Source organism: Megascapheus bottae, chromosome 8 (genome assembly GCF_031878675.1).
Source record: "Megascapheus bottae isolate mThoBot1 chromosome 8, mThoBot2.hap1, whole genome shotgun sequence".
Lineage (NCBI taxonomy): Eukaryota > Metazoa > Chordata > Mammalia > Rodentia > Geomyidae > Megascapheus > Megascapheus bottae.
Genome location: NC_143516.1, coordinates 19,332,635 through 19,357,839, shown reverse-complemented (window position 1 = coordinate 19,357,839; position 25,205 = coordinate 19,332,635). Strand labels below are relative to the sequence as shown.

The window sequence follows — 25,205 nt, the reverse complement described above, 5'->3', positions numbered from 1 at the left end:
GTAAATATCTCTATAGAGTTATAAATATCTAGATAATCTATAGTTTAATAGATAATCTATATCTATAGAGATATCTATCTAGATAATCTATATCTATATAGATACATAGATCTATCTCTTTCTGTGTGCTTGTATATAGAGATATATACAGACAATACATGCACACACTATATATACTATATAGAGATGTAGATTAACTGGATAGCGATCTATCATTATCTTTATCATGATTCATTGTCTACATCTATATAGTTAATTGATCTATCTATCTAGGGCTGTGTGTGTGTGTGTGTGTGTGTGTGTGTGTGTGTGAGTGCACGTGTGTGCACATCGCTAGCCCTTTTTCCATAGTTAAGCTTTGGAAATAGTGTGTTCAGTTGCTTCTTTGTAAGGATGTGACTGTTTATGCTATAATTGTTTGTGGTTTGGCTAAAGGGAAGTTACACAATATAGTTTTTTGTTATGCTGACAAGTTAAGAAATTTTTCTGCTTTTACAAGGAGCTGAGCATTTCTGAATAACTTAAAGCATGACTTGAAAAAATGGAATTTTTGGACTTGAGAAGAGTTGATGTGTCCTTGAATTGTTCAGCTGTTCTTTCTGTTTAGAAAGAAACAAGAAGTATTGGGTACTGGAAGATTCTTCTGACTGTACAGACTAAACCAAGTAGGTGGCAACTCTCATCTTCTGTGCTCTCTCACTGAAGTGAGCACTTTAATCCCTACACTAGATATTTCTTTCCAAAAAATCGAAGCATGATTTTATTCTCTTATTTTTGATAGAGGATGTATTGTGGAGGGAAGTTTTATTTTTTAAAAAATTAGCCATAATTATTGAGAAAGAGAAGCTGCATGTGCTCCTACTGAAATTCCTTTAACCTTTGTCCCATCTAAATACTCTCCATGCCAGCAAAGACATCATCATACCCACTCATCCTTAGGACATGGGGTTGTTTTTCTGTTTATGATTTTTTTTTGTCAGTCCTGGGACTTGAACTCAGGGCCTGAGTGCTGTCCTTGGGCTTTCTCAGGGCTAGAGCTCTACCACTTGAGCCACAGAACCACTTCCAACTTTTCTATCTATTTGGTACCGAGGAATTGAACCCAGGTCTTTGTTCATACTAGGCAAGCACTCTACCACTAGGCCAAACTCCCAGGCCCCAAAATACTTTTTAAAATGAAACTTCCTTAACCCAATCTTTTTCTTGGTATTCCTTACGATTATGGTGCCTGGTAGCAGGAGCAAATGAGTTGGTAGGCCAGAATTTGTGGCCACTGGAGGTGATGCTAGCTGGTGCTGAAGGAGCTCTGCATGCCTGGAGATGATGACCATATGAGACTGTTTGTAAAGTGTTTGGGACACATAGAATCATAGTATTACTATAGAATTATGCTGGCTTCTTGGAAGTTCTGTATGTTTGGCATTGTTCTGAGTGCTTATGAACTTCTATCAAATAATGGAATGAACATCCATTAGAATCAATCTTGCTCTGTCTCATGAGCCCAAAAAGGAACCCCTACTGGCTATAGGAGAGCCAAAGTTCATATGGGGACTCTGGCAATTGTTCTGTTGTATCTAAGGAAATCATACAGCTCTAAGTATAAATGTTATCGTTGGTCACTGTAATTGAAAAATTGAAGCATGGACATTGTTGATAACTGTCATCACTCAATTGATTAGTTGATCAATGATCATTAATCAATTAATTGGTCAATTTCCAATTTCCATCAATTGCCTTTTACAATAAATGTTATACTGCCTATAGTCCTGAACCCAGCTTTCCATAGTAGATGCAATTATCCTCAGCTCAGATCACAAGTAACTATATAAAGATGGCCACAATGCTAGAGATCCAATGTCATTGGAATGTTGATAGGGATTGCATAAAGTCTCTCTATTGCTTTTGGTAATATGTCATTTTTTCCCAGTATTAATTTTGCTAATCCATGAACCTGGAATAGTATCTCATTCTCTAGTATTTTCTTTAGCTTCAAGTTTTAATAGTTTTCTTTGTAGAATTCTTTTACTTCCTTGGTTAGGTGTATATTTGGTTTTGACTCTTTTTTTGTGAATGGTATGTTTCTGATTTCCATCTGCTGGTTTTTATAGCTGATTTTGTAACCTTTTACCTTGCTGAAATAGTTAGAATTGTGGTCTAAGAGTATTCTGGTGAAATCATTAGGCTCTTTAGAGGACCAAAAAGTCTACAAATTGGGGTAATTTGACATATTCCTTTCCTATTTGTTTCCCTTTTGTTTATATCCTTTACTGTATTGTTCTACAATTCCAAGTGCTATGTTAAGTAAGAGACTGGATACATTTGACACCCTAAGACCCAAGAGAGTGATGAAAGTAGATAGTCATCACATCCCTGATTTCAAAAAGATGCTTTCAGTCCTCCCTTCCTCAAGTTAGTGTAATGCTTTTGTAGATTTGTTATGTATAGCCTTTATTATACTGCAGTCTGATCCTTCTAACCCTAGTTTCTTCAAGTCTTTTTAATCATGAAGGGTTGTTCAATTCTGTCAAAAGCTTTTTTCATATCTATTGAGATGATCATCTGACTTCTGTCCTTTTATTCTATTTATGAGCTATATTACATTTACCATTTTGCATATGTTCAACCAACCTTGCATCCGTGATATGTAACCAAGTTATCAGGTTGTATGATTTTTAATGTAGATTTGTAAGCATTTTATTAAAGATTTTTTTATCTGGGATCATCAAGAAAACTATCCTAAAGTTTTATTAAACTTTTTTTGTGTGGCCTTACTGGTTTGGGCATCTGAGTAGCTAAGCCTTCTTAGAATGAATTGGCAAGTGTTCCTGCCCTTTGTATTTTAAAGACTAGTTTGGGGAACATTTAAGTCAGTTTTTAAAGGTCTGTTAAGATTCTATCCAATCCTGGCTATTCATTTATAGTACTGAGAATTGAACTCGGGAACTGAAACTTGCTAGTCAGACACTCTTTCAGTTGAGTGTGCCCCTGTTTACAGACATCATTTTTGAGGTAAGATTCGCTCGACGCCAGGCTGGCCAGAGCTGCGATCTTCTCACTTGTGCACCCCTGAGATGATGAGGCTAACCGATTGCACATTGCCCTCCCCAGCCATTGGTTGAGATATGGCATTTTGAAATTCTTTTCCTTTAGCTGGTTTCAAACACTGATCTTTTGCTCTCTGCCTCTCAAGTAGCTAGACTACAGCCTGAGCCACCATAGCCTTTGGGGTTTTGTGTTTTGTTATTGTTGATGGCTTTTTATTATTACTGTAATCCCATTGTCCATATTGATTTGTTTAGGTCTTTTTTATGTCATCTTGGTTCAACTTCGGCCTAAAATTTTATTTTTTTCTTAATTTCCCCAAATTACTATAATATAAGCTTTTCTGAAATATTCCCTAATTATTCCCTGGATATCTCAGTACTAAAAATTATAATGTCTCCTTTTTATGACTGTAGTTTAATGAATTTGATTTTTTCTTTCATTAGTTTGGTTAAAGATTTGCTGATTTTCTTGAGTTTTTCAAAGAACCAACTCTGTTTCATTAGTTCTTAGCATTTTTCCTAGTCTCCAGTTCATAAATTGTACTGATTTGTGTATGTTCTCTAATTCTTTTTTTTAATTTGGGGAGATTGACTTGTTTTTATTTTTATTTTTTATTAAAGAATTTATTAATATTGTTTTTTACATCATATTTTAAATGACAAGTTTAACGAACAAGTGTTCAAGGAGGGAATCTCTATTATTTTTATTTTTAAATACAATATGATGTATATCATTCAGTAGGTTATTTCTTTTGGATTTCTCTAAATTTTTAATGTAGGCATTTACAGCTATAAACTTTACTCTTAGAATTACCCACATTAGAGTGCAAACTTGTTCAACCACTATGGAAAGCAGTATGGTAGTTCCTCAAAAGACTAAACATAGAGCTCCCCTATGACCCAACAATTCCACTCCTTGTCATTTACCCAACCGTCCAGAAACAAGGACATACTAAATCCACTAGCACAACGATGTTCATTGCAGCACCATTTACCACAGCAAAGATAGAGCCAACCCAGATGCCCCTCAGTTGATGAGTAGATCAACAAGATGTGGTATTTGTACACAATGGAATTCTATGCTTCTGTCAGAAAGAAACACATCACCCCATTTGTAAGGAAATGGAAAGACTTAAAAAAAAATCATTTTAAGTGAAATAAGCCAGACTCAAAGGAACATAGGCTCAATCGTTTCCCTCATTTGTTGTAATCAGTAGAAACCTTGGGCTGTCCTAGCAGAGCTTTACAATACAACAAAACCTAGATACATAAGGCCATATAGTATGACACTAAATGAAAGGACCTCTAGGATATAGAAACAAAAGCCATATAATGAGTGATTGTTGTTCTTAATGTACTATGTTATCTCTCATCTCTTTTGCTGTCCCTTTGTTATCTTATATTGTTACAGTATTTCACTTTGTTATCTGATATATTGGATAAATGCGTATTTGGTTATTTGAAATAGGATAGGGAAGGGGGGAAAACAAGATGAGGGGTGGGGGTGGGGGGAGGGAAATGGGGACCAAGACATGTGAAAGGGTATCAATGTATGTGAATTAATGCACCTTCCATCTGGAAAATATCATGTAACCTTTCTATTAATTACAATAAAAATATATGAAAAAATGTTCATGTTAATAAGCTGTCCTTTCTCTTTTGATAGGAATAGGCACCAACTACAAATGAGTTTTTCAGTGTCCTGATTATCATCTCTCTTCTCTTCACTGTGACATTTCTCAACTCAGTTTGGAGGAGTGGTGATGCTGAACATTTGTTTACTATAGTTAAGCATGGAAAATTTATTTGCCAACTTTAGATTTCCTAGCATGTAGCAGGTACATAAGGCATGTTGCCAAACTGAATCTGGACATCCTCATACCAAGTTCATTATAAGGAACAACAAAATTCAAAAATAAAAATTTAATGTGTAAATCAGTATGAGAACTAGTTAGTAAATGACTACTAAATAAATATTCATTTGGATAAATAAGGAGGGAAGGCATGATTTGTTAGTACCGTATCACTTATGTTCTGCTTTAGGAGAAGAGATAAGTCCTTTCACATATTTGGTTGTAGTTTGGGATTTATCATTTTAAAGATATCTTCACTTCTTAATTTTGAGCAAAATACCTTCAACAGTTTGTGAGTGCACTTTGTAAAATTCATTGCAGAAGTTTTGAGTGAGAGGAAAACCTCTCTCATTCCATTGTTACAAAAATCTACATGTCTTTTTGGTGATATTTTAGGAAGCAAAGGCAGAAATGGTCTTTAGAAGATGAATTTTCACTATCTTTGTTTTTTCCATTGCTTAGAAAACAAACTCCCCTTTGGCAAGCAAATCATCATCCATTATTTCCAAATCAGTAATGTTTTCCACATTAGTATCTGGTACTTGAAAATCTGTGGGTCTAAGTCATTTAACAACAGGGAATCTTTTCATTTTGTAAACTCACTAATAAATAAGCTTAGTTTTGAGTTGACAATTCATACAAAAAATACAATAGAGATGAATGATATTCACAATAGTGAAGTCAAATATTAAAGAATTTACTGGTAGCAAGAGATGACATTTTAGCCAAGTAATCAACAAAGAGAAACTATGTGGTCAGAATTAATGTAACTCATGTGTGAGAAGTAATGTACCTACTCTCTGGAGAATATAACTGTAACCTCTCTATACAGTACAATAAAAAATTTAAAAAAATTAATGTAACTCCATTACATTTTTTTTAACCAATTTTATGTTAACATTGTTGTTTTTCCTTTTTTTTTTTTTCAGTGGTGGGGGCCTGGGCTCTGTCTCTGAACTTTACAGCTCAAGGCCACTGCTCTACCCCTTGAGCCACAGCGCCACTTTTGGTTTTCTAGGGGATAACTGGAGATAAGAATCTCATGGTCTTTAGTGCCTGAGTTGTCTTTGAACTGCAATCCTTAGATCTCAGCCTCCTGAGTAGCTAGGATTACAGGTGTGAGTCACTGCACCTGGCCTATTTTTCCCATTGTTAAGTGCTAATATAGAGAAGATCCTGAGGAATTCAAACTACTGTACCTTTTTAGAAGTCTGTTGAAAAAAATTAAATGGTCCTGTAAGAGACAGGATTAGAAAGAACACTATTACAGGCCTGTACTTCATCAAATTTCATTCCCCTTATAGTTAGGTATTGGATTCTCATTTTCTAGATGAGAAAGGCCAGGATGTGTTGAAAATTTCTCTAGAGTTAATAAAAACTTGGCAAGGAATTCATATCCCAATTCATTTGATCTTGCAGTGTGAGACTCATTTATCCATTATTTTATATTATTGTTATATAGCCCCATTTCCTTAAGATAAGGCTTCCAGCAATCATTTTTTCTTTTGAAAATGTACAAAGTGGTCTGTAGAGGTAAGAAACTGTATTCTATAGACAGGAATCTGGTAGAAGCAGGGCAGCTATCAGCTGAGTGGCTTTCAATATGTGAAAGGTCCCCTGGAAATTCCCTGATTTCTTTCCCAGAAAGTTGGGAACAGCTGGGCTCTGCTCACTTAAGTCTGCAGAAGAAGCAGTCTATATTAAGGGAAACTGTGTCATAGGCAGGATGCCTTGGACATTTCAGTGATGCATTTGTATAAGACCTTACCTTTTATAGTGGGGCCTTTAATGAATCACAGATGAAAAGACTGCATTTGAGCCATGGTATTTCCCAGTTTTTCTTGTGTTTGGGGAAACATAGCCTGTATTGAGAACAACATTCAACAACATCTTCCTAATGTTATGATATTCTCCACAGCCAGCTTCTAACTGTATTCCAGGGAGCGCCAGCATCCCATGGACCTTTCAGGATGCCCTCTGGACACGTCTTTTTTTTTTGCCAGTCCTGGGCCTTGAACTCAGGGCCTGGGCACTGTCCTTGGGCTTTCTCAAGGCTAGAGCTCTACCACTTGATCCATAGCGCCATTTCTAGCTTTTTGCTATGTATGTGGTACTGTGGTATCAAACCTGGGTTTTCGTACATGCTAGGCAAGCACTCTACCATTAGGCCAAACTCCCGGCCCTGGACACCTCTTTTGGAGGAGAAGGGCAACAGAAGAGTTGGAGCTTTGTGCAGGTATCCCCACACTTGCATTGGGGATACTGTGGTGAAGAATAAAGCGAACTCTATCCTTGTCTTGGGGTTGTTTTCTTCATGCCTAGCATCCTCATCTGCCAGTAAGTAGGGAGAGTCCTACCCTGCAGGTTTTAATAAACCCATTGCCTCTATGTAACTCACAGAACATTGCCTGCCAGAGTAAGGAAGGCTTCAGGAGAGAGCTGAGGGCCGTTATTACGATTGCCCAGTTCTACTTCTGTGCCTATTGATAGCCATTGTCAAGAATACTGAGCCTGAAAAATAAGTTGAAAACTGTTTTCTCTGTTTCTTTATGGTTAAATGGTTTCCCTTGTTTAAACTTAGGCTATGTGCCATTTTAGCAGAAAATGAGGCATAATTGATGCAGGATCAGAATTGGAGGACTGAAGCTGAGTGTCTTCCCAGAAACACCCAGAGTTAGCCCTGATGCTTTCCAGGTAGAAACTCAGAAAAATGGAGACAAGGTAAAATATTTTACTGTCTTCACTGTAAATGAGTCCATTTAGGTCGCTAGAATAAAGTGATTCCTTGTCATTTCTTACTTTCCTTGTTCTCCATGTCTATTTCTATAGGGTTTGTTTTTTTTTTTTTTGAGGTCGTGGGTCTTGAACTTTGGGTGTGGGTACTATTCCTGAACTCTTCAGCTGAAGGCTACTACCCTACCCCTGGGCCTGGATGTTGTCCCTGAGTTCTTCAGCTCAAGGCTACTGCCTTAACCCTTGAGCCACTTCCCATAGTGGTTAATTGGAGAAAAGAGTCTCATGGACTTTAGTGTCCTGGAACCGTGATCCTCAGATCTCAGCCTCTTGAGTAGCTAGGATTATAGGCGTGAGCCACCATTCCCAGCTATTTCTGTAGTTTTTAACCTAATCTTTAAATCTTATTTATATTGGATTTCTTCCTCCTTTGTTTGTGCACTGTAAGATACATCATGCATACAAACTGATGCAAATAACATACATTGACTGCTTTAAAAAGGAGTCTGGAAGGAGCCCAGTGGAGTGACTAGCTGCCCCGTGCCCTTCACCTTGCTTTCGGGCTTCTCTGGGTTTCAAGGACTTCTCTAGGCCTACAATGGTGGCTCCATCTGACAAAGTTTGCTTTACCATCTTAGCAAATGAGTAACCTTTCTCTTTAACTCCTTCCTTCCTTTTCTCCTGCTCCAAGGCTATGGTTGGCAGATAGCCCACGAAGTGAGTTTTCAACTCTCCAGTTAATCTCCCCTGGTGCTTCACACGGAGGGCTTCAATATGACCAGGCTCAAGTCCTGGGATCAGGAAGATCCCATCAGTGCAGATACCACCTTAACCATGCCTTATGTTTTGATCCTGCATTTGAGAATATGTTTTTCATCTAATGTTAAGACAGCATTCTGTACTGCATTTTCCCCCTAGATAGATATGATGCCATAAATAGTGAAATACATGAGATTTTAAAAGCCTTAGTAAAAAATATGTAGGTAGACTTAAAGACTTAATTCATTATATCATCTCTGTGGGCAACATTAGGCCCATTCAGTAGAGGTAGTAGGTAATTAGCTAGCAGCCTCCTTCAGCTGGGACAGTTCCCTGATGCTGAGCTATCACTACAGAAGGCAGCCAGGTCCTATAGGACACCTGAGGGGATACTTCTTTGATCAGGCCATGACCATGTAAGATAGCAAGGTCCTCCCAATCCCTCCAGGTTATGTAGGTCACCCCGGACAATATTTGGTGCTTCTGGTGTGTGAGAGGAAGTCTGCCAGTCCCTTTCCTGGCACTGAAGCTCTCCCTTTGTTCCCTGTACCTGGAGGTCTGCGTGGTTCTTGGCAAAGTCTGTATATTCTCTAACAACATGTCAGTTTATGATGGTTTTAAAGGGGTTTTAGAAATCTAATTTGTCCCAATTCAGAGCACACAGCCCTGTGTGTGTTGTCGTTATTCAGATGTTAAAAGAGTCTGCACATGAAAGCAGTCTTAGAGCAAGGTCCTCAGTGGGTAAAATAGAAGTAAGAGTGATTTCTCTCCTGTATGCTTTTCTATTTCTTCTTCTTTTTTAAATAAAGCTGCATTGAATGAGTGGTATGGTTATCAGATTTGCATTCTCCTAGCTCATCCTACTGGTGGGTTCACTTCCCACATTCTGTTCCCTAAATCATTGTGACAGAACTGTTAGAATGAAAGCTGAAACAAACAAAAATTGTCACTGTTGAAGCTAGTTCCCTATTGATAATATATCTCTTCTTGGCTTCTTAAACCTCCCTTATGAGGAAAAAGCTTCTAAGTGCCTAAGTTTGATAACCTTTCCAGCAAAGGGGCATATGTTTCATAAATACAATTTTTTATCTGTGTATCTCAATTAATGATACTAATGAGTAATAATTCCTTTTCTGATGACAAATTACTTTTCTGATAAGAAAAACCCTAGGCAATATTAATTCTTTAGATTATTATATATTGTTTCCCAATTTTCTTTAAAAAGGAGGTAAAGGGGCCAGGAGTGTGGCCTAGTAGCAGTGCTTGCCTAGCATGCACAAAGCCCTCGGATCGATCCCTCTGTACCACATACACAGAAAAACCCAGAGGTGGTACTGTGGCTCAAGTGCTAGAGTGCTAGCCTTGAGAAAACCCAAGGACAGTGCCCAGGCCCTGAGTTCAAGCCCAGTACTGGCAAAAAATAAAACAAATAAAAAGGAGGTAAATACAGTTAGATATTGTTTTATTTAAAAACTTTGAATCAGAAATAATTTGCCCAAGATCAAGCTGCTACAGAGCTTGGATATAAACAGTGCTGTAATTTGCTTAGGTTTTATGATATCATGCCAAGGTCTCTTACATACCTAATATCATGTAAATATAAAGCTGTTAGGGTTGGGCGGAATTCCCAAATAAATCACAGTCTGACCCTCTAATTTTATAGAGGGCAAGGGGCAGAAATGTTAATTGATTAATCAAAACTACACATAGATTTGAATTTAAATGGTTTGATTCTTGGGACACTAAATTTCCCTGGATTCCTGGTGTGATTTCTTTTTGTTTTGGAATTACATACAGAGGGGTTACAGTTATACTCATCAGGTAGTAGATGCATTACTTCTCACACATTGATACCCCTTCTCATGCTTTTGTCCCCATTTAGTGTTTTTCAAGTTTGTTTTTCTTTTTTTTTTTTTTTTGTGGGTCATGGGGCTTGAACTAGGCCTGGGCACTGTTGCTGAGCTCTTCAACTCAAGACCTGGTGTGATTTTCTAGCCTGTCACTTTGTTAACTGCCTCCCCCCCCCACGCTCCCCTCCCCAATCTCAGCTTGGTAATCACTTCCTCCAGATACCTTCCAGGCTGGCCATGCTTGGCTAGGTACATGCCTTATAAGGTAAGCATAGCACCACATCTAACCTTTGGACTGTGAATAACAGTGATACATTCATAGTGTTTTGACTAAGGTCTGGTTATCAAGCTTGGATATCCCCTCAGGGTGAGATTCATGTATATTTGGCTTCCTGATGTACTTCTACAGACTCATGTAGTGTTCTGCTAGAGGAAGAATTTTTTTTATTATCTATGGTGAATGAATAAATGAATGAATGAATTAAAGAATTCAACATACATATATTAAATGCCTGATTCATGTAGTTATGTGAGAAGAAACTTCTCTGCCTTAAATCAGTTACTAGATGAGCACACTCTTTGTGGAGTCAGCCACTTTCGAGGAGAGACCTGGTGGAATTACAGGACACTTTTGAGCTGAAGTGAGTCAACACCTCCATTCGTACACTCTGTTACCCATTCTATAAGTCTGCATTTTCATTAGGTGAGAGGTTAGTTCAGCTTGGTTTTGCCATGTTATTTTTCTTTAGGATTTTAATCCTTCCCATATAATTGGATTGCATGGTATATGAGGACTGTCTCTGGAAGAACAACTTTGAGTGCATGAGTAGAATCTCTTTTTCTTTCAGATGGTCCCTTATAATTAGAGACTTGGCTTTGTCTGATTGAGTAAATTCAGGGGCATGTTTATGCTTAGAGTGATATTTCTGCTCTTCTCTTGTATGTCTGACTAGTCCTTTGCAGAATCTTTTGTGAACTCATCTTCTTCTTGTCCTTTATAGAATGGGGGCCCAAACCCAGCGACTTCCATTTGGTAGGCAAACTCACGAAGCTATAGACCTTGCTTACCTAAGCCCATCTTCTATCTTCATGGTTTAACTCCTCAGTTACTCACATGGTCCATTACCTCTTCTTTTCTCATACTTTCTCTGGGGATTTTATTCATTTCCATTGCTTAGATTTTTTTGTTGGAAATCTATAGATTTACTATTTACTGTATTTACATAAATTTTATGTGGTATAGGATATATGTACATGATATTAGTATGATATTATTTTGTATTCAAGTGAATACTTTGTAGAGTCAGATAGTTCTAGATTTGAATCACAAGTCTACCATTATCTCTGTCCCCACCATTACATCAAGACCAGAGTTTTCATTTCTTTCTCCAAAGGCTTTTGAATGGTTTTTGGAATAAAAGTTACATGTTAGCTAAGTTCTTTAAAAAATTAAGTCACTAAAATCTATTCAAATCATACTGAAACCCTAATTGGGAAATAGATAGTAAATATTTACAGTTTCTCTGAACAGAAAGTTCTCCCTTGTGTGTACGGATGTAGTTATAATGTAACTTTCTGGTTTATAAGGCACAAAAAAAATTTCCACTGTCCTTGTAAGCCAGTATCTTTTCTATGTCACATTGTAAGTATTTGTTTAGTTCATGCGACAGGTTAGAAAACTTGTTGGTTATTAATAAATACTTGATGATTTTCTATGCTCTCAGCAAGGATAAAATCCATATCAGGTTTTAGCTGTGATTCTCTTCAGACAACCTGTCTTTCTACATATTTCGATTTACCACTTCAGAGAACATGGGAAAGCCTTCTTTTTCCTGAAGACACTCCTCATATGAAGGCCCAGGACACATTCTCTTTGCTTTGGAAGCAATCATGGTGTCCCAGTTCTGCCATAGTGGGGCCTTCTCTATTGGATGTGAGGACCCCACAGCAAAGAATACTCCAGCTAAATATATTTTCTTTCTGTGTGAATGCCACCTACTTTCTAACCTTGCCACACTGGTTTCCTTTTGGTGCTCTAATACATTGCTAAACAGATGTTCTAAACTATCACTTTATTATCTAACATTTTTTAGAAATTAGAAGCCTGGCCAGGTGTGGTGACTCACCCCAGTAATCCTAGCTACTCAGGAGGCTGAGATCTGCAGATCAAAGTTCAAAGCTAGCCTGGGCACAAAAGGACATGAGACTCTTATCTCCAATTATCCTCAAGAAAACAGGAAGTGGGGCTTGGCTCAAGGGTAGGGCTGTATCCTTGAGCTGAAGAGCTCAGGGACAGCACCCAGGTCAAATTCAAGCCCCATGACCCACAAAAAAATAAATAAATAAAAGAAATTAGAAGCCTGTGATATTTCACTGGAGGCAGGCAGGTCTGTGTTTCTTTGGGAAGTACTTGGGGGAGATTCTGTTTTCTGGCCTTTTCAGCTCTCAGAGGCATGCCACATTCCATGGCTTGTGGCCCCTTCGCCCAGATCTCAGTCTAACAGGCACAAGTGGAGTCTTCCTCATATTGCATTACTCTGCCTCCCTTCATGTGCTTTTTGCTTCCTGTTTTCTGGTGGTTAATTGGAGATAAGAGTTTCATAGACTTTCCTGCTCAGGCTTGCTTTGAGCCCCAAACCTCAGAGCTCAGCCTCCTGAGTAGCTAAGAGTAGACATAAGCCACCAGCAGCAGAGTCAACTTCTATAGCCAAGCAATTGAGTACCAGCCAAGCATAGACTGCCAATTGATTGGAACAATATCTAGAGTACCAAAGGACAATTCTAGCCAATTAGGTTGCTTCTGTACATTTCTTTATTTAGCTAATTGTAGCTTATACACGTGGTGAGGTGGGATATTGTGAACCTGCACTGGCTAAAAGGCTGCCCAGTCTTGAAACTATTCTTTGTAGTTTTAGGTTTTCAAGGGCAGAAAATAGGAAATAAACATATGGGAGGTATTATGATTTGAATATGAAATATCATATGCATGTAGATTCTACAATGTAGTCTTCAGAGATCAGATTTGGGGAAGAGAGTGGATCCATTGATCTAATAAATAGATTTATCACCTGGGCACTGATGGCTCATGCCTATAATCCTATCTACTTAGTAGGTTGAGATCTGAGGACTGTAATTCAAAGACAGGAAAGTTTGTGAGGCTCTTATCTCCAACTAACCACCAGAAAATCAGCAGTGGCGCTGTGGCTCAACGTGGTAGAACACTAGATTTGAGGTAGAGAGCTCAGGGATAGTGCCCAGCCCCAAAGTTCAAGCCCCACAAATGGCAATAAATAAACAAATAAAATAAAGTAACTAGATTATTTATAATAACCATATCTGAGTGAGGTGAAATAGAATGAGTAATTAGGAGATGTAAATAAAATAGTTGTATATTCAAGTTTAAATATAGAAATAAATGGTAGTTTTGGGGGGGCGTGCCTTTGAAAGCTGTGCCTTGCCTTGGGTCCCTCCTCCTTTCTGCTTCCTGGCTGCTACCAGATGAGGTGATTTTCTCCACCATGTTTCCATCACAGTGTTTCCCTCTTGTTTAAAAGCAACAGAGCCAGGTCATCATGGACTGAAATCCTTGAGACTGTGCTACAAAGGATCTTTCCCCTTTCAGGATGACTGTCTTGTCACAGGATGAGTAAATAATCCACACAAGAAGAAAGTAATGGACTAAGTCCTGAGTACAGATTCTTTTCTGATGGTTTTAAGCAGATAAGAGTATAGAGTTTACAGAAGAGCAATTTATAGGAAGCAAGCTTGGACAATCAATATCTTGTCTTCAGGCCAAAAAACAAAACAAATAAAATAAAACAACCACAAAAACCAACCCTTCTTTCCTTTTTTTAATTTCATAGACTTCAGCTCAAAAATAACTCTTATGTACAAGTGGGTAATGTAATCCCATCTCCTTCAGAGAGTGAGTCTTAGGGGCAGAATCTTTAAAAAATATTATGGAACTTTATCAAATATTAAAGTGAAGAGGATATTAGATAAAGAGAACAACATAGGCCCAGACTAGTGTGAAGAAGAGGTGGGAGGGGAGACTGTGTGGTTTAGTGGATAGAATCTGGTGTAATGGGGAAAATGTTTCGAATCTGTAATCTGTGCTGTCCACACTGGCTGGCCACATGTAATGTTGTATATTTGAGGCATGACCTGGGGTACTAGTGGTTTTTGTTTTTTACTCTATTTCATTACGATTAGTTTAAGTAACGCATGGACTATCCTCTTGTAAGCCAGTTACAGAGCCTGTGGAAGATCTGGAAGCAGAGGGGAGTGATGAAACTGAGGAAGTGAAGGCAGTGGGACCATGAGAGACTTTAGTGGTCAGTGATTCTGCAGTGGTAACTCAGGGAGGCTGCAGGAGCTGGCAGCAGGGTGGAGATCATCCAGGAAGACCTGTTGGCTGGATAGAGAATTAGTCCCTCTCTGAGCAGCTCTGGTTCCATCAGCTTCACTTATGACAGCAGATGACATCCTAGGGGCATGGTGAGGCAGAGAATGACAAGTCTGTGTTGCTGATGTCTTGTTCTGGTTAGAGGTTGGATCAAGAGACCAGGGGCACATGTGACAGTCACAGAACATGGGGGTGGAAGGTGGGGAGGAGAATTAGCTAGTGTTAAATAGGACTATTGCCAAGAAAGTTGAGCCAGGAAATGTGACCTCATCTTCTACAACTGGCAAGTCTCAGGAGAAATCAGAGTAGTCAGAGGTGAGGAGGTTAAGATTCAAAGACCCTGTTCATTTGCCTCCCCCCAGTCAAGTCTTGGTTATATCTTGTCCAGAGCTGTTAATGGAACTCCAACAACCCTGGCCCCACCTTTTTGACTTCTAAACTTGAGATCTTGTTACTGAAGTGATAAAGAACTTTGAAGCATTTTTTTATGGTTCTGAAAAAGAATCAGAAAGTAGAGCCTTCTTTGATTATGTCTCATGGTTTTGTTTGCTCTTGGCAAATCTTCCACTGACCTAAGTTAATAAACATCTGCAGCTGAATTGAATAGCATATTTTCAGACCAGTTTGGCAAGAGGAATATGCATTGTTGTTCCAGAGCTGAGTATAAATGGATTTCACTTGTTATATTTACTACTATTTCTCAGAATATACTAATATTTCTCAGAATGTACTAAGCATTATTTAAGAATATAATTTTTCCCAGTATTGAGAGTGGAACCCAGGACCTCATGCACAATATGTAAATTCTCCACCATTGAGGTACATAACCAGTCCTTTTAATGCAATTCTAATATAAAAGGAAGAGATCAGAGAAACATCAAGAAGTCAGATTATGCATCACAAACACATCGGATAATCTGAATTAAAATAGAATCACTGTGTGAGATTTCAATGTAGCTTGGAGAATCTTCAAAACATGAAAGAACTCAGGTTTTAAAGGTGAGAAAAGCAAAGCCTTCTCGGTTCTACAAAAAGACCTGGCTGGCCACATCCCTAATGTTTTGGACAAGGTCAATCAGACCAAGTGGCCTGAGTGCATTTTAGTTTTGAATAGCCAGTAGTTACAGATGTGAGGTAATGGTTTGACTAAAATAAAAATGAAAAAGAAAGAGGAGAAGGAGAAGAAGAAGGAGGAGGAGCAGGGGGGAGGAAGGAGGAAGAGGACAAGAAGGAGGAGGAGAAGAAGAAGACATTAGAGCTGAGGCTTACCAAAAATGACCTCACAAAATAAACAGGACAGAAAATGTTCTGAATTAGCTATCTTGGAATTTGAAGATTGTGTAAGTGTGTGAAATCTACTTAAACCCACCAAATTTTACAAACTGAAGGTTCATATACAAGCACGCGCGTGTGCGCGTGCGCGCGCGCACACACACACACACACACACACACACACACACACACACACACACACACAACAAAACTTTCGGGAAGTAATTTTTTTTTGCCAGTCCTGGGCTTGAGCTCAGGGCCTCAGGGCTGTCCTTGGGCTTTCTCAAGGCTAGAGCTCTACCACTTGAGCCACAACACCACTTCTGTCTCTTTTCTATGTATGTGGTGCTGAGGAATTGAACCTGGGTCTTCATCCATGCTAGGCAAGCACTCTACCACTAGGCCAAACTCCCGGCCTCGAGAAGTAAATTCTTAACTGAAAAATTAAATAGTTAACAGTTGAAATCCAAGATAAGTTGTATAGATGATTTTATTTTAATCTGAAAAGACTGAGAAAATCTAGTAGAAAAGGAAATTATGGGTAAAAGAAAAAGTTGGAAATTAAAAGTAACTGAAATCACATATACTTACCAAAATTCTAGTAAAAATTTTAGAAAAATACTAATTTGGGTTTAAAAAATTCTTTTGACAAGACATGGAAAAAAATAAGAAGAAAGGCCCAAAAATGATCTTAAAAACTCACATAAAGGACTCAGGTGCCAAAGACAGACTCAGATAAATGTTGAGTTTTGCCACAGTGATTTGTAAATCTTTTTTTTTGTTTTTTTCAATTCTGTGTTGTTTTCTCCTTTATCTTTTTTTCTCTTTTGGCTAGTCCTGGGACTTGAACTCAGGGCCTGGGCACTGTCCTTAGGCTTTCTCAAGGCCACAGCGCCACTTCTGGAATCAAACCTATGCCTTTGTGCATTGTAGGCAAGCACTCTACCACTAGGCCAAACTCCCGTCCCTGTTTTCTACTTTCATCATGGAATCATTCGAAATACTAGAATGCATTTTTTAATTTTTCTTATTTTCTTTCAGTTGATGTTAAGAAACCATTGAAAAGGCAAAGGTAACAATAATTTAATCTTAGTTTTTAAAGTTTTATGGTTTGCCAGATGCTGGTGGCTTATGCCTGAACCTCCTAACTACTCAGGAGGCTGAGACTGGAGGATCATGGTTCCAAGCCAACCCCAGAATAAAACGTTTGAAAGATTCTATCTCCCAAGTAATGAAGAAAAAGAAAAAGCTGGACTCGAATTAAATCTTAAAAGGTAAAGCTCTGTGAGAAAGAAAGGTGAATGAGAGCATGAAGCCTGAATTCCAGACCCAGAGTTGTATAGTTTTAGCTCATTGATTTAGGTTGATGGCAAGAAGTAGGGAATCTAAATTTACATTTTTACATAGATACACAGATATTAATCGGTCCAGTACCACATTTCAAAAGAATCTTCTTTTCCTCATTAAATTTCTCTAGTATTCTTGTCCAGAATTAATTAATCCTCAAGGAATAGCTTGTTTTAAAACCACATTTTTTTTTTAGGCCAGTCCTGGGCCTTGAACTCAGGGCCTGAGCACTGTCCTTGAGCTTTCTCGAGGCTAGAGCTCTACCACGTGAGCCACAGCACCACTTCCGTTTTTGTTTTTGTTTTTTGTTTTTTTTCTATGTATGTGGCACCTAGGAATAGAACTTGGGTCTTCATGCATGCTAGGCAAGCACTCTACCACTAGTCCAAACTCCCGGCCCCTAAAACAACTTTTTGAGATATGATTGACATATAAAAAGCTGTAGCAGCTGAAATGGTGGCATGTGCCTGTAATCTCAGCTACACAGAAGACTGAGATCAGAAGGAGCACAGTTTGAGGCCACCTCTGGGCAAAAAATTTTACCAGACCTAATCTTAACTAATAAAAAAATGAGATTAGTGGCACATGCCTGTCATTTCTTCTGTGCGGGAAGGATCACAGTTCAGGCCAACCTTTCAAAAAAAATATCAGACTCTATTTAAAAACTAATGAAAGTAAAATGATCTAGGAGTGTGGCTCAAGAGTTAGAGCACCTGTCAAGCAATCACAAGGCCTTGTGTTCAAACCTAATATTGCCAAAAAAAAAAAAGAGGTTTGTGATAATTTGATTTAAGTGTTGAAGAAGTAACAAGGTCAGAGTTTCCAGGAATGGGAAGCCTTGACTAATTTGTATGAATTCAGTGTTCTTAGAGCTTTAAAAAGCATTTGCTAGGCTATGTCACCAGTAAACATCAAATTTAATGAGATTAAATATGATTGTTTAAAATATACAATCCATTGGGCATTTTTTATATATTTTGCAGCCACTAAGCTAATTTCTCCCTTTAGAAATTTGCCTAGATTGATACTTTATATAAATAAATATACCGTATTTGGTCTTTGTGCTCTGAAAGTGCTCTACCATTGAACCACACTCAAGCCTTGCTTTTCACTATGATTATTATTGATATTATTATCATTAGTATTTTGTAATAAGGTCTCACTTTGGCCTATGCTTACACCTCAACCATACCTCCAGGTGTATCTGTGAGAGCTCCAGAATAGGAGAGTTCCTATCTCTTAGCTGGGGGCTTAATGGAATAAATGTGAAGAAAGAGAAGGCCTGCTAACACAGGCTCTCTGCTTCCTGGCCACTGTGAGGTGAGCTGCTCAGTGGTACCTATCTTTCCTAGCCCTGATGGTCTTTAACCACGAGTGCAAATCAATCTTCCCTCCTTTAAGTTGTTGTTGTCAAGCATTTTGTCACAGTAACAAAACTCTGCTCATTGTTTATTACTAGAATGTTCCACTTATTGGATGGAAAATTTAATTTTCGGTTTTCAGTTAAGTGCAGGTCACATAGAATGGTAGCAAAGGAATGAATGATTACTGAGTTCCTTCCAAATCTTAATAAGGGAATTAAGAATGGAGATTTGAGGAAGCAAACACTATACAGGGGTTAGCAAGCCTCTTAAGCTGGGTGTCTTTGGCAGTTACTAATTGAGAATACACTTACAGACTAGAAAGAGGAACAGACACATTTAAGACTTATGACAGGTACTATGTGGCAATTAAGGGGGAAATAAACAAAGGAGATGAAAGGAGCAGGGAACAAGGAAACTCGTGGAGAAGCTTCTGGGAATGCATCTAGGGCTGGAGCAGAATGGAGCTGAGTTCTCTGGGCTGTGAACTCATCAAGCTGAAAAACCAGAAGGGAAGAGCTATTGTTGGCAAAACCAAGATGATGGCTCTCTTCTGTGCTCCTGTGTTTGAGTTTCTTTGAGGAAGGGACTATTTGCCAGGCAAAGTATCTCAACCTGAGGAGGAAATGGCTTTGACGTGGTGTAGCTTCCTCTGAAAGTAGTTGTGCTGCAGAGGACAGCTAAAAATACACAGGAGAAAGAGTATAGCAAGTCTCATCTTCGCTTTGTTCCTTATCTCTTTGTACTTACAGGAACTGAAATGTCTAGATTCTTCGCTCTGGCTACCAGCCTGGTTTTAAAGTTTATACCAGTGTTTCACATTTCCTTACAAACTTTGTTTATTTTAAGCCTACAGAAATGGAGGCAGTACAAGATAAGGACATAGAGTTAAAGGAAGCAATGTGTTGTCAATTCACCTCACGATTCTTACCTTTAATTCTGGTGTCATTGAAGGGTTTACTGAAAGTGACAATCTATCCAGAATGAAAAAGACTGAATGTCTTGGATTGTCCAGGACTGAGGGGATGCTGTATATATAAATCCCACCAGTAATCTTGACAATTGAATTTCTGACTGTGGTTCTGGTGCAAGGACACAGTGCAGTAGGTAAGACTGGAGGAGAGGCTGGGAGTTTGGCCTAGTGGTAGAGTGCTTGCTTAGCATGCGTGAAGACGGGGGTTTGATTCCTCAGTACCACATACATAGAAAAAAAAGCTGAAACTGGTGCTGAGGTTCAAGTGGTACAGCTCTAGCCTTGAGAAAGTCCAAGGACAGTGCTCAGGCCCTGAGCTCAAGCCCAGGACTGGGGGAAAAAAAAAAAGATGGGAGGAGGAAGTAGGCAATGAACTGGTGTTGGGCTCCCCAGAGCCAGGCATTCTTCCCACAGTGAGCAGGGTTTTGGGGACAAGGATGTTATCACCTCTTTTCATACTGAAGTATCTGAGAGAAAATTTAAGATAAGGGTATGTCCTATCTGGTATTTTAATATGACAAATAATCTTTAACTGGCAATAAAACAATGACTGCACAAGGGAGTTCTGCAGCACATAAAAGTAAATGCTGGGTGCTGGTGGCTAAGGCCTTTCATCGGAGCTACTCAGGCAGCTGAGATCTGAGGGTTGAGATTAAAAGCCAGCCAGGGCAGGAAAGTTCATGCCATGCTTATCTCCAATTAGGAAAGTTATTGACATATCTATCTCCAATTAACTACTAGAAAGCTGGAAGTGGAGCTAGGTTCAAGTGAAGGTGCTAACCTTGAGTAGAAAACTTTAGGGACCGTGCTCAGACCATGAGTTCAAGCCCCAGAACTGGTGAGTGCACACACACACACACACACACACACACACACACACACACGCAAAGTAGTAATACATGAATATCATTTACTACCTAGTTCATGTACAAAGTCCTGCTCTTGTTTAACAAATGTCCTTTTTTTCAGCCTATATTAATTGTGCAAAGGGTTTCATTGTGCTATTTCCACATGCACATATTGTACTTTGACCATAGTCACCTTTTCCTTTCATTCTTAGCTCTTCTTCCCTGTCTCACTCATAGATACAGTTGTTAGAGTTCATTATGACATTTTCCTATGAGAATTCAATGTATTTGATTATATTTACTCACCCATTGTCCCCTTTTCGTTTTCCCTTCCATCGGCATCTCTCCAATAGCACATCATTTACAGTCATGTCATTTGTTTTTATGCTATTTATCTTTTTGAGTCTTAATTTAATATGATAATCTTCCGGTCCATATATTTTTGTGCAAATGACATAATTTCATTTGTTTTTTATGGCTAATACTTCATTGTGTGTGTTACCACTATTTCTTTATTCACACATCTGTTGAAAACCACTTAGATGGATGCCATACTTTGACTATTGTGAATAGCACTGCTTTCAATATAAAGTGCAAGTATTTTGGCAATCTGTTGATTTACATTCCTTCAGATATATACCCAGGAGTGGAGCTTACATTCCTTTAGCAGTATAGCAAGATCATATTGTAGCTCTGCTTTTTAATTTTTAGAGACACTCCCATATGGATTTCCATATAATTGCACTAAGTCACTAAGTCACAGCCTCACTAACAATGTTCAAGGTTCTTTTTTGCCACAGCATTGTTTTTTTCACCCCCCATTCTTACTAGCATTTGTTCTTGCTGTTTGTTTCCTTGATGATGGCCACTGTGACTGGGGTGAGATAATTTCAATGTGGTTGTCTATTGTATGAATTGTTTGTTCTTTTGGTGTTGGATTTCTGGAGCTCTTTATGCATTCTGGCTATTAATCTCTTGTCTGAATGGCAAAGATATTTTTTCCATTCTGTACTCTGTGGACTGTGTCCTCTGTTGTGCAGAAGCGGTTCCATTTGACACAATTCTCTTTAATTCTTTGTCAGTTCTTCCAATTATTTCCTGAGCTATTGGAAAATTTCTGTGTTTGCCTATTTCTCCAAGTGCTTTTCCTAGGTTTACCTGTTTGTTCCAAGTTTCAAGTCTTATATTAGGTTTTTGATTCATATAAGGGTTTTTTTGGTACATTGTGAAAGATAGGAATTTAGTTTCAGACTTCTACATATAGATAATCAGTTTTCTTAACATCATTTGTTGAAGAGGCTTTCTTTTTTTAGACATGTTTTTGGTACCTTTTGAAAATCATGGCTTATTTTGGGTCTTTTATTCTGTTTCAGTTGTCTGTCATCTGTTTCTGTGTCTAATCAGTGTCATTTTCAAATAATTTTTGACTAGTTATGATGGTGTAGATATCCCAGCCTGCAGGAGGTTGTGGCAGGAAGAACATGGTGGATTATCTTAACTCCATGTATCTTCATAGTTTTGAAATATTTCTGACAAATTTGATTTCTCCTTACCTCAGTGTTCATACCTAAAAAAAAAAAAAAAAAATCCTGGAAGGTTTAGAGGTGATCTTTGTAGAGTCTCAACTTTTCCATTGTTCTGAACAGTGAAAGCAATTTCACTCTTGTAATAACAGGTCCAGTCCACTAGATGTCAGTGCAATATAGCAACCTATTTGGGGCATTAGAAGCCTCTGCAGTATTGATTTAAACCAAAAGAATCACAACATTTTATGCCTGTGATTTATCTTGTTCCAAGTTATATGTAAAATATTCTCCTTTTAAAAATTACTTGGTAAACAAACCTGTCTGACTTCAAGACACAAAAGCATAATTCTACTAGACGTGATACCTTGAGAAGTTATAATTGTTCTATTGTTTACGTTCAATAGTCTTTTCTTCTACAACCAAAAATTGTAGATTTTTTTGTTTCAGATGAGAGAAATTGCAAAAGCATCTGAAAGAAAATGATCTACCACTAATATTTTAAAATTTCATCCACTTAGAAGAGAGAACAAAATTTTTTCAGTATTATCCGAGAAAATGGTCTTGAAAAAATATAATTTAGAGTGAAATATTGTTTATAGTGAAATGATATATTTAATAAACTTATTTGTTGAAATAGTTGTTGAATAATCTGTATTTGGCCAGAATTTTAATCTGTATGCAAAGAATCATTCTGCAAATAAAAATTAACTATTTCTTTTGAGAAAAGTGTAATTACAAATTTTACTATAGAGTGACATTGTATTTATAAGAATGTTGAGAACAGTGGCTGGGGTTCTTATTAAAACTTGAGGCAGATGCAGGTGAGAGAATCACCTTTGGTGTTGCAAAATAGTCTAGTTCTGTTTTCTTTAAATTCTATGTTTTGCTTGCATAGATGCATAATATGCTTTGGATGCTTGAGTTTCAGGCAAACACATACTTGAGGTGTACAGTGTCTCAAACCTAGGTGTTGTAAAAAACTAGAGCAAGTACATTAGAAGGGATAATGAAAGTCATTTCTCAAGGATGAGGATTGCATGAGAAGGGGAGATAAAGAAATGCAGGCAGCTGCAGAAAATCCAGATAAGAGACCTTTCCTGGGGGCTGGGAGTTTGGCCTAGTGGTTAAGGTGCTTGCCTAGCATGCATGAAGACCGGGGTTCGATTCCTGGGTACCACATACATAGCAAAAAGCCAGAAGTGGTGCTGAGGCTCAAGTGGTAGAGCTCTAGCCTTGAGAAAGTCCAAGGACAGTGTTCAGGCCCTGAGCTCAAGCCCAGGACTGGCAAAAAAAAAAAAAAAAAAAAAAAAAAAAGAGACCTTTCCTGGATTCCCTGAGCTGCTTAAGTTTATGTTGTGAGCTCAACTGTAAACTGCTGAAGAGGAATATAAAATTTATTTATTTCTAGTTACAATCAGAATACAAAAGGATATGCCAAAAGATTAGTTTCTATCTCAATCAATAGCTTGGAATCTGTGTTGTATACTCTCTCCCTTCAGAAATAATGATTAAGATCAGTCACCAAGTTAATACAGTGACATATTCTATGGTGAAAATCATATTGGGCTTGAACTTTAGGGACTTGACTCTGTTTTAATAGAGGAAAAGATTGCAAGCTCTAAGATTTATCTTAACAGCTGGGATCTTTTAGTTGCTTCATTTTATGTTTGTGTTAGATAAACTTGAAATTAAACTACCTCCAGTCCTAAGACAGACTGCTGCTGTGATGGGTTCCTCGTTCCAGAGTGGTTACAAAGCCTTTTCCATAGCTTAGACATCTGTGATGAGAAGAGACCTTTCAGGCTGGACTGGGAGAGGCTGGCCTTGCTGGGCAGAGAGGACAGCCAGAGCTGCTGCTGCTGCTCCTTCTTCAAAAAGTCTCTTGTCAGGGCCAAGCAAGGATCACAGGGAAATGCCTTCAAAGTGAGTTTAGGAGTTTAGGAATTGTGCCAGGGCAAGGAGAAGGGACCACATTGGCTGGGTTCACATGCTACTTGTTTGCAAAGAATTTATTTAATGTGTCGCAGATGAAGACATTGTGAAGAGTGGAGAGGCAGTGAGTAGACAGGAAAGCATTACTTCCATACTCTACTTTATGTGAACTTGTTCATGCAAGCAGAGAAGCCCTAGCCATGCACTTGGTGCCCTCAGCTGCCAAATTCCTGTATACCAGAGAATAAAGATGAAATGGTAAAGGCTATTCAGTATGGTTACTGTGTTCATGTATGCACCCAGACATGTGTGGACAGAATGTCTGTCCATATATACTGTCTAATTATATCACCTTCCTTGTTACTTCAATGATTTCAGAGTTGTCATATCTTTAAAGAAAAGTGAACGCGTTTTTCAGTCTATTTCTTACTTCCAGCATCAATACCAGACATCTATGTGGTAATATCTATAATTATATCACACCGCTTGTGATATAATCACTACTGTCTGGCTCTTGCTTGCTTCTTCCCGAACCATTGGAGAAAGTGTTTCCATCTCAGAAAAGTCTTAACACCATGTTATTTTTTTTATTGGGTTCTTGTTAATATGTAAGAAAATAATATCAGCCAGGTACAGATTATAATCCTTACCCTGTAATCTTTCCTGTGCAGGAATGTGAGATCTGGACATGGTGGTTAACAGACAGCCTGGGCAGAAAATCCCACATGATTCCCTCTCCAGAATAACCAGTCAAAAACAGGGATGGAGGTGCAGGTCAGCAGTAGAGCACCAGTCAATCAAGCAAATGTGCGGCCCCAAGTTTTAACCCCAGGAAAAAATTTAGGGGGAATTATAGTCCTGTTCCTCTCCATTAGGATATGCAATGATTCTCATTTTTTCAGCTTTCCTTTCACTATGCTTTTCTATCAATAGTGTCTGTTTATATCTTATATGTTATTTCTAGGCTACTAATGTTTGCATCTGTGCCCTCACAACTCTGGAGGTTGTCCTTTTTTTTTAGATAATCATATTTTATAAAAATAATAAAAATGAATTGTATAATCTCTGAAGGGTAGACTTTGATAATATGCTGAAAACATAAATTTCATACTCAACAGTAATGCCTAATATATTTTTATGAATTTTCCTTTTAGAGATAAGTCTGAGTTAATAAAATGATTGTCACTTATACTTTTATTTGAATATCAATAAAGTAAATGAAGAAACCTGGCATTTTAAAAATGTAAAATATGACTACCTATATTTTTATGTCATACCATCTGAAACAACAATAAGTAAAAT

General features: G+C 38.1%; 1 long non-coding RNA gene across 1 annotated transcript; it reads left to right on the top strand.

Moving 5' to 3' along the window:
* Positions 1–579: 579 nt before the first annotated feature.
* On the top strand, positions 580–24,729 carry LOC150059613 (uncharacterized). Its single transcript, XR_016536392.1, has 3 exons — positions 580–665; positions 7,499–7,618; positions 24,575–24,729. It is a non-coding gene; the product is annotated as an uncharacterized LOC150059613 (long non-coding RNA).
* Positions 24,730–25,205: the final 476 nt, after the last annotated feature.